At 39.0% G+C, this 16094-nt stretch overlaps 2 long non-coding RNA genes across 3 annotated transcripts; one reads left to right on the top strand and one right to left on the bottom strand.

Moving 5' to 3' along the window:
* Window positions 1-2271: 2271 nt before the first annotated feature.
* On the bottom strand, window positions 2272-11040 carry LOC116708683 (uncharacterized). 2 transcript variants are annotated; one of them, XR_004336736.1, is made up of 5 exons: window positions 10386-11040; window positions 10164-10273; window positions 9938-9979; window positions 3756-3816; window positions 2272-3347 (listed from the first exon to the last, which is right to left on the bottom strand). It is a non-coding gene; the product is annotated as an uncharacterized LOC116708683 (long non-coding RNA). The 2 variants fall into 2 exon arrangements; XR_004336735.1 differs by having other exon boundaries at window positions 10164-11040.
* On the top strand, window positions 6104-15833 carry LOC116708685 (uncharacterized). The gene is made up of 2 exons (XR_004336740.1): window positions 6104-7673; window positions 12369-15833. It is a non-coding gene; the product is annotated as an uncharacterized LOC116708685 (long non-coding RNA).
* Window positions 15834-16094: the final 261 nt, after the last annotated feature.

Below are 16094 nucleotides of genomic sequence, written 5' to 3'. Positions count from 1 at the left end.
TTATTAATATAAAAGAAAAACGAGATCCGTCGAAACGAGCCAGGATTCAGAAAAATGCACAACACGACTTCAATCAGGGATATTTGTCTTTCTTCATCAAAAGATTTACAATAAACGACAAGTTTGGTTTGCATCTTCATCCCTGTGATTGTTTCTGGAATGAAATCCACAGAATCAGGCGACCAACAGGAGTTTAACGCGCTCATCGCGGCAGAGTGAACCGCTTTCTGAAGAGCGTAAACCTCCTGCAAAGAGTCGAGATCCTGCTGAAAAGTTACTCTAGTCTAGAAACTACACACTAAAATACTTTAGCTGCTCAAACTCATGAGGCGCGTCTTGTTGTGCGACCCAACAGCGCTAAGTGACAAGTTCGGCGAAAATAGAGGCATCTACAGACCAAGCCGAGCCGTCGCGCTCCAACCTCCCTCCTGCCCGCCATTTGTGAAGGATTTGGGGATTTCATAATTTCCTGTTCTTTCTGAAAAAGGGGGATGGCAGCACCTGGTCCGCACAGCTGTACTTCATTTAGAGAGCAATTTGAAAAGAGCGAGGGGGAGAGGAGAGGAGCGAAGCAGCCTTGTCATTAAGGGCTCCAGAATGGCCTCCGTTTGTTAGACACATGGCACAGAGTTAATGCTGCTGAATGGGGAATAGGCGCTGTTGATGCTGTCACAAATTTCTCATAAGTGCTATGACATCTGAAAAAGCCACTCCAAGAGCAGGGTGGTGGGGATCAGGGGGGCTTCACATTTTCCTTATCAAAGACGTTTTTTTGTAGGTAATTGACAGCTGCGGCGAGGATGTAAGCATGTTTCTGACGGCTAAGATGTAGGTTCTATTTGTGTACCATTTCATCCTGGAGTTTGTTGTGTACGCAGGTGAAGGCGTACACAACGAGTTGACAGTGAGAATAATAACCAGGGCGTTGGTAAACGAAGGTGATGCAAAGGTTTGCTGCGCCGTTGCTCCTAATTGATTGCGACGCGCGCATGTGAGGCGGGATCAAAGGCAAACGCTTTATTGCCACATCACAGGCCCCGGCTGCATTTTCAATTCTACCAATCTGTCCAAACAGTCACATAAAATCCTGCGATGAAGAGATGCAGCGCTCCACCCCTCCTCCTCCTCATCCTCCACTTCTCTCTCACTCTTAGCCATTTTTCAAGTGGTGATAAGTGATGCAAGAGCCACCGGGGCAGTATGAAAACACGGATCCACGGGGTAAAATCAGCTTCCACAACAACTTGTCAGAGACGTGACGGATGTTAAAGAACTCAAAAAGGAGGTGGTAAAATTCAAGTTTGTGTGGCAGGAAATATGTCTGTTAAAGTGAAAACTTGGAGTTTTTAATCGGTGGGTGATTGTTGGGTTGAGTTCACTGCCGGCGTCAGCGAGGAAACGAGTTTTTAAATGAGAACGGCAGCTAACGACTTTTTGTAACCGGAAGGTGTTTTCGTCCCTGATATTCCGGTAGACTCGGTTCTACTGGAACCAGAACTCCATCATCTGCTCCACCTCCAGCTGCTGTGGTTCTCTCTCTCTCTGCTCTGAGTCAAACCAACCAGTTCCCCTCCTGGCCTGTGGGGGCGCTGCACCAAGAACCACTGAAGGAAACGACACAAAAACCTCTGAAGACACTGAGTTCGAAATGGAAACGAAATGGAGTATGGTCAGTTTTTAGTAGTTGTAGGATTTCTCTTGGGTCATTTACTCTGCTAATGCTAATGCTAATCCGTTTGTTTTGGTTGAAGAAGACGCTGAGCGCAGCTTCCTTCTTCACCAAATGGAAACAAAAATGGCGTAGCGTCAGGTTTTAGCGGTTGATGGATTGTGCTAAAGACCATGAGATATTTCTCTTGCTAGCGCCAGGCTAGCGTGTTTGTTTAGAGGTATTTACCCAGAATGCCCTGCGCTGTAGTCCACTTCCTGCTTTCGTAGCGGTCTCCGGTCCGCTTGGTGTTCAGATATGCATTTGAACTGAACCAGAGTTCACTTCAGCTAAACTGAGACAGAGGTTTGTTTTTTGTTGGTTTGCTTCAGAGTTCATGCCTCTCCAAAAGAACCGGATATAAGTTCAGTCCGCTTTGATTGAATCAAACTCTGATGAATAAAGTCAAAATAATATGAGAATTGTCATATTGCCAGAATACAGTCATAATATAATTACTTTATTCTTGTTATTGCATTTTTTTAAATTTTCTTGCGTTGATTTTTAGCCCCAATTCTCCGTTGTAGCTAAATAAGCCAAACGGACAGTTTTCAGCCGGCGGCTTCCAGGGTGTGACTAGATGAAATCTATTTTATTTAGAGGGAATTTATTGAAAACACACATGGCTGTAAAGTGGAGTCTTGCTCACAGCTGTGTTTTTCTGCATCCTGCAGCTCCGTACCGTTACTGTGGGATGTTGGTGTGCGGATCTGAGAGCGAGTCTGTGGGCTGAATGTAATATCAGCAGCACCCAGTTGGACTCGCCATACTGGGCTCAAACAGAAAGAACAAGGACACACACACATAAACACCCACACACTCGCCAGGTGTGTGATCCGCAGTCTTAGCGAGCCGAATGAGTCAGAAAACAAACCATAACACCGAGCCAGAACCGGATCTCTGCGGCGCCGTTTACAGAAAACCCCAACAACTCGATGAGATCTGTATGAAAACTTGTGAGTGGGCTGTGCTGTTTGTCAAGTGTTCCTTTGGCAGGGCAGCGGCGGCGAGGGGGCGGAGGGCGGCGCGGGTCAGGGGGGCTGTTGGCTGCTCTCCTCCCTCCTGTCAGCCCCCTCTCCCGGCCAGGCAGACAGGCTGTGTTGGGCGGCCCGGCTCCTCGGTAGCAGATGCGAGCCCTCATGTCAGAGGCAGGCAGTGGCCCGACGGAGAGCCGCTCGTGCTCATACCTCATTGAGCCATCTCCCCTAGCAGATGGCGCGCTGCTGCGGGCGCTCCTCTCCCCGATAATTACCAGGCCTCGCCACAGATGGAAATGTCAGTCAGCCTCACAGGTCCTGGTTCCTGCCACTGCCTCCGTCCACGGCCCCTCTACCTAGGCCGGGCGCTGCCAACACTCACCATGTGTTCGGTGACTGCTGACTAGGCAGGCAACAAAAGAGAAATCCGTCCGCATGAATATTCATGCGGGGATGTTAGGTGGCGCTGCGGACCAGCCGGGGCTCGGCCAGTTTGTGACACCGATTTTCAGCCCGGGTTTTTTTTCTGTCTTCCACTTTGAATCTCTGTTGCTGTTCAGGTTTCCTAACTTCACACCGACCGACGCGCCTTCATCATTCCTCTGCACGCTTTACAGCTGGTGTCAAACTCGAGGTCCGGGGGCCAAATCTGGCTCGCCGCGCTGTGGAAAGTGGAAAACAAATGTTTTGCTAAATTCACAGAAAGCTTTGTAAACTGTCAAAAAAAATTTTTTTTTCCCACAATAATATGTGAAAAAGGTCACATTTATTAGTTAAAACCACAAATGGTAAAAAATATACTGCAATAATCATAAAACAGTTCTGTTAATATAATATTCAAATACTGGAAATCTGCATTTCTGTTGTTTTTGAAAATACAAATCATAATTCACTTTACGTTGTACTAATTACATGATCTTTTTTATAGACTTTAATGTAATTCAGTTGTGACTTCAATCATTATAAATTAGTTTATATATTTTTTAGTAGAGTTAATTACATAGCAGCTGCTAGAGTTTTCTGGTAAATACAACACTTTTTACAGTGTATAACTTTATAAAGAACCTTACAGATAACAGTTGCGTGATTAAAGGCGACCCACTGTGCTTCCTTTGACAGGCCAGGATATTTCTGTGAGCGATAAAAACATGTTCATTACCGAGATTTAACTTCCTCAGTTCTGCGTATTTTGAGCTTTTTTTTTGTCTTGTCACTTTAAATCCAAATAAGTGAAAATGGCTACAAAAACAGATGCACAATTATACATCCATACATCTTTGAAAAGCAGAAGTGGAGCCTCCTGCACAATCAGCATGAATGCGGCAAGTGGTTTCTGGATGTTAAGTCACTAAGAAAATATGTGTCTTTTCCAGCAGCCATTGTACAGTGCATACAGCGGTAAAACCAGCTGACCAAACATGCTGGAGCTTAGCTTTGGTTGCTAGGTAATGGTTAGAACTCTGCTGGGGTTGCTAGGTAACAGTGCCTTCTGATTTGTGATGTTAAATTCTGGAAGTTTTTGAAACTGCTCATTTTTCAGACACCAAAAAACATTAATTTATTGGTAAAGCATGACTGACTTTTTTTAAGTGCTTGAAATGGTTTTGGAAGTTATAGACCCAAATGGAAGTACAAAAACAAGCAAAATGTTAATTTTGCAAAATAGATCTCATTTCAATATGATCTTTAGTCAAATCAAAGCCGTTTCTATCTGTAAACTTCCAGTTTTTGTTTCTGCCATAAGTGAAGTAGCACTTTTTCATCAATATTATGGGTAAGGAATACTTAGAAAAAGCTCCTTTATCGTCCTGAAAAGTTACCTGTAAGTTAGTTTTGTCTTATTCCAAGTGTACCAAGATGTTTCCACTAGAAATCAGACAAAAGACACTTGGTAAGACTCAGTGTTTTTGCAGTGTAGCGAGCGCTGATTATCTTGATTTGGCCCAAAATGGAAATGATTTCTGACAGCCCTCCTTTAGAAGGTGAAATTGTACCTACTGCTTTGTACAGTTGTGGAACGGCATATTTAGGAGATTAGGATAACTGTGTTTGCAAAATGGATTAATTCTAGCAGATGCCAGGACTAACCCCCACTTATCTGTGATAAGGTGACCAGATGTCTCAACTTGGCAAAGGAAACACACTCTGAGTTTTATTACTCGGCGCCAAAGCTTCCCCCGAGAAATTTTCTCTGTGCGCGCTCAGATAATCTACCTTCGCAGAGAACAAGGCGACAGGGTTTTGCCTCTGTGTGTTTGTCCGTGTTTCCTGGTCGCAGCGAACTGGAGGAGATTAAACCCAAGTAAATACCTGAGTGGTGCTGGGAAATATCTAAATAAGGAGAGGATTATTGGAAATATCGTTTTAGCGAATTTATCTTGCTGTGATTCTTCCCAGTGGAAAACAGACGGGAAATTATTTTCCCATCAACAAAGAGCTTTGCTTTGTTTTTGTTTTGTTCTTTTAAGGAATCTTTTACTACTTTTTCACAATTTCTCACTTCAGTTTATTTTTTGGAATAAAATAAATGAATGTCTCGACACAGACATATAGCGTAGCAATATTCTACAAATTAAACATCAATTTTCAGCTGTTGCCACAAATTCTCAGCTAAATATTGGTCTGAACTTTGACTAGGCCATTCTAACCACCTCATAACATCCCTGGGGTATTTATGTAGGCCATTAAATCTCAAAAACAATATTTAAACAACTTCTCTCTGTTGATAAATGATGAACTTTTGAGTTAAATATTTATGTTGAAGCAAAATACTTTTGCTAACTTGCTTTTTATTTAGCAAACTGACTATTTAGCTAATTCAGAGCTTTAGCTTGCTAGCTAAAGTAAATACTTGATAAAATATTTTGCTTCCTAACTAAATATTTAGTTCAAACCTAAATATTTAGCTTCAAACTAAATATTTAGCAAGCTCAGGGCTAAATATTTAATTTGAAGCTAAATAGTGAGCTTGCTCACTAATAAGCTAGTTCAGAGCTAAGTATTTACTTTAGCTTCACAGCTAAAGTAAAACCAGCTTGGAAAACTAAACTAAATATAAGGTAGAGTACATGAAATTGCCAAGTAGATATTTAGCTTCAAACAATACATTTAAAGCTTGCTAAATCTTTAAAGATTAAACTAAATGTTTAGTTTGATGCTACAAATGTAACATAAACCAAATATTTAGCATGCTCAGGGCTAAATATATAATTTGGAGTTATATAGCTTGTTCACTAAATAGCTGCTGCAGAGTTTAATACTGTATTTACTTTGAAGCTAAATATTTTAGTTACTTTGCTATTTATTTAAGAAGCTAAATATTTAGCTTGCAAGCTAAATAATTAGTTTGAAGTTACATATTTAGTTTGCTAACTTAATGTAATGTTTAATCTAAACTAAATATTTAGCTAACTCTGGGATAAATGTTAAATTTTTTGCTAACTTGCTATTTATCTAGCAAGCTAAATATTTAGCTATACAATATGTCTACATGACAGGGAAACAATAGTCTCTCATACTTAAAAAACTAAGATTTATCTTAATAAATGTTTTATTATTCCTAGTATGACAGAAATACAGCAGCAGTATCCTACATTTTGATTCTTAAGAGTCACAATTGCTGATTAAGCATCATGTTGCGCCCAGGTTGCATGTCTTTTCATCCAGTGAGAACTGTCTGACCACGCTGCAGTGTAGGGTGCAGCGACCCGCTGCAGCACCGTTTGCAGGTCAAAGAAGCCCACGTAAGAAGAGGAACCGTCAGCGGTGGTTAGCTGAGCAGGAGAAATGAGTCAGAGTGAAGGAAAGCTTTCAGCCGATGCGGGCAGCGACATCTTGCTGCTTGCAGAGCGTCGCTGCTGACAGTTTGAAGTTCCAGCCACAGAGCCGCTCTGCAGGCCCGGCTGCTGCTGCAAACCACTGCAGAGAACCTCAGACCAGAACCAGGAAACATAACCTGGTGATGGCATCAAGGTTTAAAATATTACAGCTATTCAGAAACAACCCAGATTGTTCAAGCTGTTATTCAAAATGTTATTTTCTTAATATATTTCTGGACAAAAATCGTAGTTTTGCCGTGTACGTTCGCTAGATTTCACACAGATGAAACAGTGAACTGAGTTTAATTTGGGTTATTTAACCTGTCAAAAGAGGAAAAATATATTCGCCTTGTTATTCAGTCACATGTAAATGTCAGTTTCAGACTAAATATTTATTTAACTAGCTAAATAGTTTGAAGCTAAATATGTATTTAGATATAGTTAGGCTGAGCTAAATATTTCACTAACAAGCTGAAGATTGAACTTCAAAATAAATATTTAGCTAGCATAGGGCTACATATTTATTTAGCAGTTATTTAGCTAGTTCAAAGCTATTTAGTTTAAAGATAAATATTTAGCTGGTAGGCTATTTGGTTATCTTAAAGCTAAATATTTTGTGTAAAGCTCTAAGGCAAAAGTATTTAGTTTGATGCTAAGCATTTAGCATCAAACTAAATATGTAGCAAGCACAGGGCTAAACATTCAATTTGGACCTAAATAGTTAGCTTGCACACAAGTTAAATATTTGATTTACTTGATATTTATTTAGCAAACTACATATTTAGCTAGCTCAGAGCTCAATGACTAGCTAGCTAGCAACATATTTAGCTTCTTAACTACATATTTAGCTTGCAAGCTAAATATCTAGCATCAAACTAGCATCTCATGGCAAAACACTTAATTTTAGCTAAACAGTTAGCTTGCACACTAAATAGTTAGCTTGGAGCTAAATATTTTTGCTAAATATTTAGCTGCCTAAATATTTAGTTTGCAAGCTAAAGTAAATACTTGTCTTGCTACCTTTGAATAGATAGAAAATGACTAAATCAGCTGCAACAGCTGGAAGAAATTCTCTAAATGTCTGTTCAGGTGCAGCAACAAAAGCAGGAAATGGCAAAGCGGTGAAACGAACCCTGAGGAAGGAGCTGCAAGATAAACAACCGTCAGAACGTGAGTGACACAATGTGGGTTGGTCATTGATTTCCTGAGAAGAAAAAGTCTTTTTATCTTCTGCTTGCTGAATGTTGATGTGGATTCATCCCTCAGTCGGCTCCTGGTGTCAGACTGCAGGATGAAAGTTGGAAACTAATGATGAAACAGAAGTGAAACTCAGCTAGCAGGAGAGAAGCGTCTAAAAACCTTCGCTTTGCCGTGAAATATATTACATTGTCTCTCTGTTCTCTGGTAATTCCCCAATTAATTGCCATCTAAAGGGCTTTTGTTTTGCTACAAGGGTGGCAGTGCTCAATCTAACCTCTGATCATAATTAAAAGTGGTCAGATAAGCCTCAAGATATCACACCTTTGTGCTGCACAGATGCAGTTCAGCAGAATGGCATCAGTCTGCCTCCGTTTTTCTTTCTTCTTTTTGTCTTGGTGTGACAAAGCTGGCCCCTCATTTCCATTCTGCCCATTATGCAAATGAGGCCGGTTCACATATTGGTTCAGACGAGTAAAGCAAGTGCAGAGGCCAGGTCTCCTTTAGGACCAAGTGGAAATTTGCACTTAAAAGCCATTTTGTGTGGTAAAACAATGGCCCAGGTGCTGTACCCTTGACCAAGGGCTTTATCGTCTCCTGTGAGGCAGAAAGTTGGTGTCACACCTGTTTCGGGCCGTTCTGCAGGCTGCTGGCCCGGTTCAGCCACGCTGGCTGACAATCAGCTACAGATGAGGCTGTCAACATGAATTAAAGGTTTCGCTGCTTCTAACCTCGTCTCTCAGCTGACGTGCAGTAAATCTGTTGAGTGTTTAGTGTTATTATCCCATGTCTTTGCTGAATTTTCTCAACAAACCATCAATTTTTTACTGAATCTTGTAGATTAGCAAAGAAAGAAAGGACAGATGTTATTTGTTGAAGGAATTATTCCTTCACAATCTAAAATCCTTTTATTAGTCCAACAGGAGGCACAAAAGCAAACTTAAAAAGTCATTTGAGATAACCATAAAGTGCAAATCATAAACATTTCTTCTGCTAGTGCATTATAGTGACTCGGTATTTAGCCTCAGCTAACGCTAAACCACTGTAACCAATGTGGTATTTAGGTTAAGCTAATGCTAAAGTGCTATACCAATGAGGTATTTAGCAGAAACTGAAGGTAAATCAAAATATCAAGATGGGAAATAAAGGCCACTAGAACCAATAAAACCTTTAAAAAGAACAAACACTAAACTAAAGCTAACACTAAATTGCTATACCAGCCTGGTATTTAGCTAAAGCTAAAGTGGTATTTACACTTTGGTATAACATCCAAGTAAATTAGGGCGTTAGAATATTTCTGGAAAAACCAATGTAGGCAAATTTGGCAAAATGCTAAAGTTTTAAACAAAAATTAGGTCTACTATTAGCTGATTAATCTGATTAATCCTCAAACAAAAACCAGAAAATAATCAACAGTCGTCTCCATCTTTTTAGGCTCCTCAGCAACAAAATCTACAGAATATCCAGTTATGTTGATTTCTACCATCTGAGCAATGATCTAAACTAAAAAATTACATTTTTGTCTGATATCATTTTTAAATATTAACTCAGATATTGTGATTAATTACTTAGTTCTCAAGAGGCATTTTTAAACTTTTATTAGAAAACCTGGTAGATTTTCTGATGGACACATCAGAGAAACTGGACTCTTTAGTTTTTATATATTTTCTTTTACATACAGTCCTTAAGACCAAATATTAAATGTGACTTTATGCTCCACTTGTCGAATCAAAAACAATAGCAGTGTGAGTATTTTCATGCCTAACGGGAAATAAAACTTAAAACGTTGTTTGAATTCTAAAGTCACAAACTGGGGAAGATACTGGCAGTCCAATAAAAGGAGAAAATGTCCCCTTTGGGTATTAACATAATTAAAATTGTGTACAAGTTTGATGAGATTAAAAATACAATTATTAAAAAAGGAAAGAAGTTCTCATACTGCAGGAGCCAATTAGTTTTTCTGTGATGAAAGTTTCCTTTTATCAACAATCATTATTTTATACAATTAACAGTCGTCACAGATAAGGAATAAGAGTCTCTACAGACGCTCTGCAGCGTTCTGCATAATAATGTTTTCACTCCTGATGGTCCGGTGGACGCGGTTCGATTGTAAAACTTCAACATCTGTTCTGGTTCTCTTTCTCTGCTGTGAGTCAAACCAACCTGTTCCCCTCCTGGCCTGTGGGGGCGCTGCACCAACCTGTTCCCCTCCTGGCCTGTGGGGGCGCTGCACCAACCTGTTCCCCTCCTGGCCTGTGGGGGCGCTGCACCAAGAACCACTGTTGGAAACGACACAAAAGCCTCTGAAGACACTGAGAGCAACTTCCTTCTTCACCAGATGGAAACAAGATGGAGGCGTCAGATTTTAGCGGTTTGAGGATTTCTGTTCAGTCTTTGGCTGAAGACCAGGAGCCATTTCTCCTGCTAGCGCTAGGCTAACACATTAGCTTTGGTTGTATTTACCCAGAATGCCTTGCGCTGTAGTCCACTTCTGTAGTTGGATCAAAGCGGACTGAACAGGGCTGGTGTGAACGACACGTTACATTTCACACACCTTTTTCTGCATGGCCGTTCTGCGAAGGAGCAAAACAGGAAGTGAAATGCAGAGTGGATGTGTGTGTGTGTGTGTGGGCGTGTGTGTGTGTGTGTAAGTGAGGGAAAGTAAGAGTTGGGTGACCTTGTTACCAGTTGGGTTGAGTTGGACAGGCTGGTAGGAGGCGGCTGTCTACGGGGAGGGACAGACAGATGCTCGCTCCTCTCCCTGGGCAGAACATCTCGCCTGGTGCAGGCAGCACACAATCTGGGCCGGGCAGCTGTAACCCTAATGATCACTGGTGGCGCCGCACCTGACCGGCCGACCGGCGCGGCGCGGCGCTCATCCGGCCCCCCGCCCCTTCCCTCCGTCTCCTCTATGACCTCGAGTGCCTTCAAACTCTGAGCACTAAACAGTTTCGCTCGTAAAGCAGCGAAGAAAGGAGGGAGAGAAGCTGCAGCTCAGAAACAGGTGGAGAAACTCAGCAGAGCGATAAAGATAGAAAACTAATTCAGATAAAAGAACAGATAAGGTTACAAATGAGGAAAATATAACAAACAAATTGTTACTGAAGTTATTGAGATAAACGATAATGTTGTCCTGAGACCATTTTCATGTAAAATACATCGAAGTTTTTTGTTTTTATGTAAAACTTTTGACAAAAAACACATTTGAAGGCTTTTTATGCAATAAAATACATGAAAATTGTTGGTTTTCGTGTAAACGTCCCATTGGAATACATTGAAGTTTATGGGCTTTATGTAAAATATGCAATAAAAACATTAAAGTTTTCGGTTTTAATATAAAAATACCAACAAAATACTTGTTTGTAGGTTTGTTTGCAATAAAATACAGTAAATTTTGTGTTTTTTATATAAAATTCCCAATAAAATGCATTAGTTTTTGGCTTTATATAAAATAAAATAAAAAACATTGTAATTTTTATGTAAAAATCTTAATGAAGTACATTAAAACTTTGTGGCCTTCAGGTAAAAATAACCAAATAATTCATTAAAGTTTTTGCTGCTTTTCTGTTGCGAAATGTGAAAAATTACAAATGCATTAATTCTATTGTAATTCTTCTTTTCAGGATTTTGAACCTCATTTAACTTCATTATCTCTGCAATAACTTTCAGTTCCTGAGAGGAACCGGGCTGAACCGGGCCTGTTTTACAGAACGTAATCCTGCTGTAAACATTTTAATCCCTGATTCATCCCATCACTCCGTCCTCCCAGTTTGGAGAATCGACCAGTCTGGGTTTGAACTGGTGAAGGAGAGTTGCTCCAGAGCAGCCCTGCTCTTTCAAAAGGGGGCGCTAGTGAGCTTAGTTTGGCTCTGCAGGAGCTGCTGAGGAGAAAAGTTACAAAAATGTAATTTATTATCACAACTAAAAACACAGAACGGATTTTTAAATTCAAATTGATCCCAAAGGGAAATAAAATGTTGCTGAAATTCATATTAGTTCAAAATTTGTCAGTTATTGTATGTGGTGAAAGCAGGAAGGCTCTCCTGTAGCAGTCTGTATTACAGCGAATTCGAAGCCTCTGACTGAAGACACTCTGTTTTTCTAAATCTCATGCAGAGAATGGCCATAAATTTACATAAAAGTTATAATCCAATGTACATATTATACTTCTCTATTTTTAATTTGTTAAAAAAAATCATTTAAAAAAAATTTTAATATAGATTTTTATCATATGTATGAAAAATCTTTGTCTTAATAAAAATACATAAGCATAAGCTATTTTTATTTAAAAAATCTTTTAATTAAAAAAATGACAAATTTTTCATATGTATGAAATATTTCATATATTATAAAATAAATAGATGTATTTTTACTTTATATTCTTGTTTTGTTTGTAATTTTACTTGATTCCTGTAAAATGTCTGAGTTCAGAAAAAGGTTATGTAAACAAATTACAGCAGTTCATTTATTTTATCTTTATTTCCTTACATTTCATGTAGATTTTTAAATTTTTCTGTAAAAATGTGCATCTATATGAAAGTTTGATGTTTTGTTGCTAAAATTGACTTCAGATTTTTCCTCCTTTCATTCATTTTGTTTGTCAACAAAAAGGAACTTGTTCATTTCTAGCGGTAAAATAATGACGGTGATAATTTGGATGTTTTGCAGCTGTAGGATCTGGAGCGGCGGTTCGGCCCGCTCGGCGTGTTTGCGGGTCGGACCGGGCCAGGAATGTGTCTGCTGCTGCTCTGCGTCTCTTCCTCGCTCCGTGACACAGACATTTTCCAGCCGCCGCGTTTCCGGGAGCCAATCAGAGCGCAGCGCCGGACACTGCAGCCGTCTGTCTGTTATCCCGACCAGAACCGGACTGTCAGGACCAGATGACCCAGTCAGGCTTCCGTACTGCTGCCCAGGCTCACAGCAGGAACCTGAGAGGGCGATCAGCGTCCTGATTTCACAACAAACGGTTAGAAAAACACAAATTTACAAACTGCCAGAAACTGGAATAAATTCAGGATCAGCAGAAAACTTCCTGATAAAACCAGGATTTATTTTGTAGGCCGTAAGAAGGAGAAAAGTTTTATATGTTACCATAAGAAGAAACGTTGTTTTTACGACAAACTTCCTTGTTTTAATGAAAGGTTTTGATAAAAAGGCTTTTTTATCACAAATTTTCTACCTAAAACAATGTTTTCTCATTTTAAAGAGATGCAAAACATGAAATTGAAAAAGTTTCTTGTTCTTGTTAAAACAAGAAACTTTCTAATTTTAAAGAGAAATAAAAAATATGCTCCTGATAAATTATTACTTTCTTGTTTTCTCCTCAAAACAGGACTGAAAACTCATTAAAATGACAAATTGTTCTTGTTATAACAACATTTTATACATCAGTAACAGCAAAAACTAGTTTCAGCAGCAAACTTTCTCCTTCTACCAAAATATGTTAGTATGAATAACTTCTCATTTTAATGCAAAACAAAAACTAGAATGCTTCTTGTTCTTTTTAGAACAAAAACTTCATTTTAATGATATGAAAATACGCTCTGGATTATGAATTATTAAAACGTTAAAGAATTTTGCATCTCATTACAACCAGAAAGTTTTAACAGGAAACTTTCTCATCAGATTTTCTCCAGAAAAAAAGATGGAAACTCGTTAAATTAGAAAGTTTCTTGTTATAAGAAACTTTTGTTTTAATAAGAAAATTTCCTCACTAACGAGAAAGTTTCCAGCTAAAACAACGTTTTCTCATTAAACGAGGTGCAACATTTTTAAAATGAGAAAGTTTTCTCATTGAGATGAGATTAATTTCCCGGCTCTGTGAGTTTAGCGTTTCTGGACAAACCTCCGTCACATCGACGTGTTTCTGCTTTTCATCTCATTAATAAACATTTAACAATGCAGCATACAGCTTTTAAAAAAGATCAAGTCAAAAAGGTTTTCACATATTCACTGAGGAAACAGAATTTATCTAAATCAATTTTACTTATTGATGCTTAAATCGCCTCAGCATGCTAACAGCTTGAAACCGGAAGCAGAACTGGCAACACGGCCAACTTTGTTCCTTCAGCTTTAAGAACTGGACTCATTTCCAGATACTACAATCTTTTTATTGTGTCGTTTTATATACATTGTTTTATATCTTTATATTGTTCTATTGTATTCAATGTTGATCTTATCTTTTTATTTAATAATAGTTTAGCAACTTAGCTGTTGCTACATAAACTAGTATCTTGTTTCTGTTCCTATCAATTAGTAATAATTTATGTCCAAATTAAAGTTTCAGTTAAAAGTCTTAAAGAAAAAATGGGATTGTGTGGATTAAAAATGTACCATAAAAGTTAAAAACATTTAATTAAAAGAATTTTCCACGCCCATGTTTGGACGTTGTGGTCTTCCTGTTCAGATATTACATCCAGCAACACTCCTGATGTGGAGAGCTCACATCCTGCAGCCATGTTTTCTTTATCAGCCGCTCGTCATCCGGCAGCCCTGCACATGACCAAATTAGTCCCGGTGTCGGCCCGTTATCTGGCCACGGACGGGCAGAACCAGAACCGGCCGACTGAGAGAACCCAGGACACGAAATCTGGGTTTGAGTCTCTGCAGAGATTCAGAGCACAGGAAGAGGCTCTGCTTCCTTCTGAGGCCTCATCCTGCTTTTCTACATAAATATAACAGTTAAAATTATGTATTTATATACAGAAGGACGGATTCCTGAGGAAAATGGAAAGTAGTGGAACGAGGGAAAAAAGGAGATTATTGGGGGTAAAAAAATGACCATGATAGATTATTTAAAAGCTTTTTTCCTCATATAATGTGACATTTACACCTTATAATGTAATAGACAAAGAAATTTCAGATTCTGAAAATTGAGTGGAAGGAAAAAATGTGGTCAAAAAGTTGCTATGGACTAGTGGAGATGCAAATATTTTTAAATAACTGAAACTTTTAGCTTAGCTTCCCCAAGATTAATACTACTTGATCAATTCTAAAGCACTAATTAATTTGGATGTTTTGTAAACTTTCAGCTGAATAACGTTGACATCTGAGTTCAAGTTTTGTTTTTCAACAGTTAAAAACTCTTCAAGTAGTTATTTATATTGATGCTCTTATTTTGAAGTCTGTTTGTTCTTTCTTTGTTGATTTTGTCATATCATTTTCTCAATTAAGTTTCTCAAAAGTCAGCAAGACTCAACAACGATGAAACTGAAGCCAAGACGTTAAATGTCGCCCTGTGGAGCAGCGCTGGTAAAAATGGTGTTAAACGGTTAATACTGGAGCCATGTTGTGATGACACATTTAAGATTTATAGCATTTTTATAACAACCAAAAGAAACACAGTTACTGGATTGTGTCGTAAAATGGCCGCCATGTGCCTGAAAGACAAATAAAACTGAAACTGTCCCTTTAATGTTTTTTGGTAACTGGAAAATGAGCTCCTGAATGTAACGTCACAAATCAGCGACCACTACCCCACCTAACAACCCCAGCCAACCTCAGCCAGTTACCTAGCAACCACAGCAGAACTCCAGAACGTTTGGTCAGCTGGTTTTACCGCTGAACAAAAAGACAAATGTTTTGTTGTTGTTTTAAGTCATACTTTGATATTTACAGCCTTCTCATAACAACTGAAGTTAACAAAGTTACTTAATTGTGCAATAAACTGGCTCAGTATGCCCAGAAAACACACAACACTGCCCCTTTAAGAGCCAACAATGTCAGTAATGTGAATGGAAATGCCTTCCTAAACAAGTTTCTGTCTTAATTTTTATATTTTTTAAATGACCTAAATCTTGTGTTTAAAAATAATTTACATGAGCTTCATTTTTCTCCCCAACTGACTCAATAAAATAAATAAATTTGTCAATAATATTGTAATTTCTTGACATGTACCTGTGTCTAACTGACATTTAATGAACCGTATTCATGCATATTAGTTTTTAGATGTATTAAGATGCTACGGAGGCCCGGTTGAGACGGGGAGAAGTGGATGTCAGGGGGACAGGATGGATGCGAAGAGGTGCCAAAGACCACAGCACGCAGTCTGAGCCAAGCAGAACTGAGCGCCCACTGCCATCCAAACATAAATAAAGTGCTTTTGGCTCCCTGCAGCCACCAGTGTGTACCATCCATCCGCCAACCATGTTTTTTCTCTCCTAACAAAGTTAAAAACAGGACAAATTTGATGCAATCACTTGCTGGAAATAAATATGTGCCACGTCTTGGACAGATAGGGTGTGAATCAGATGGTCGGTCAGTTATTAAGTTTCATAACAACTTGAGGATAGATTTCCTTCTCAGATTTTCAGAGCCTTGGAGGGGGAAGACACAAACTGACACAAGTTTCTTTCTTAACTACTTTTTTGTCACCATGAAGGATGCCAACAGGAG

This window comes from Xiphophorus hellerii, chromosome 19, assembly GCF_003331165.1.
Source record: "Xiphophorus hellerii strain 12219 chromosome 19, Xiphophorus_hellerii-4.1, whole genome shotgun sequence".
NCBI lineage: Eukaryota > Metazoa > Chordata > Actinopteri > Cyprinodontiformes > Poeciliidae > Xiphophorus > Xiphophorus hellerii.
The sequence above is the reverse complement of the archived record's forward strand: the minus strand, read 5'-3'. Positions and strand labels throughout refer to the sequence as shown.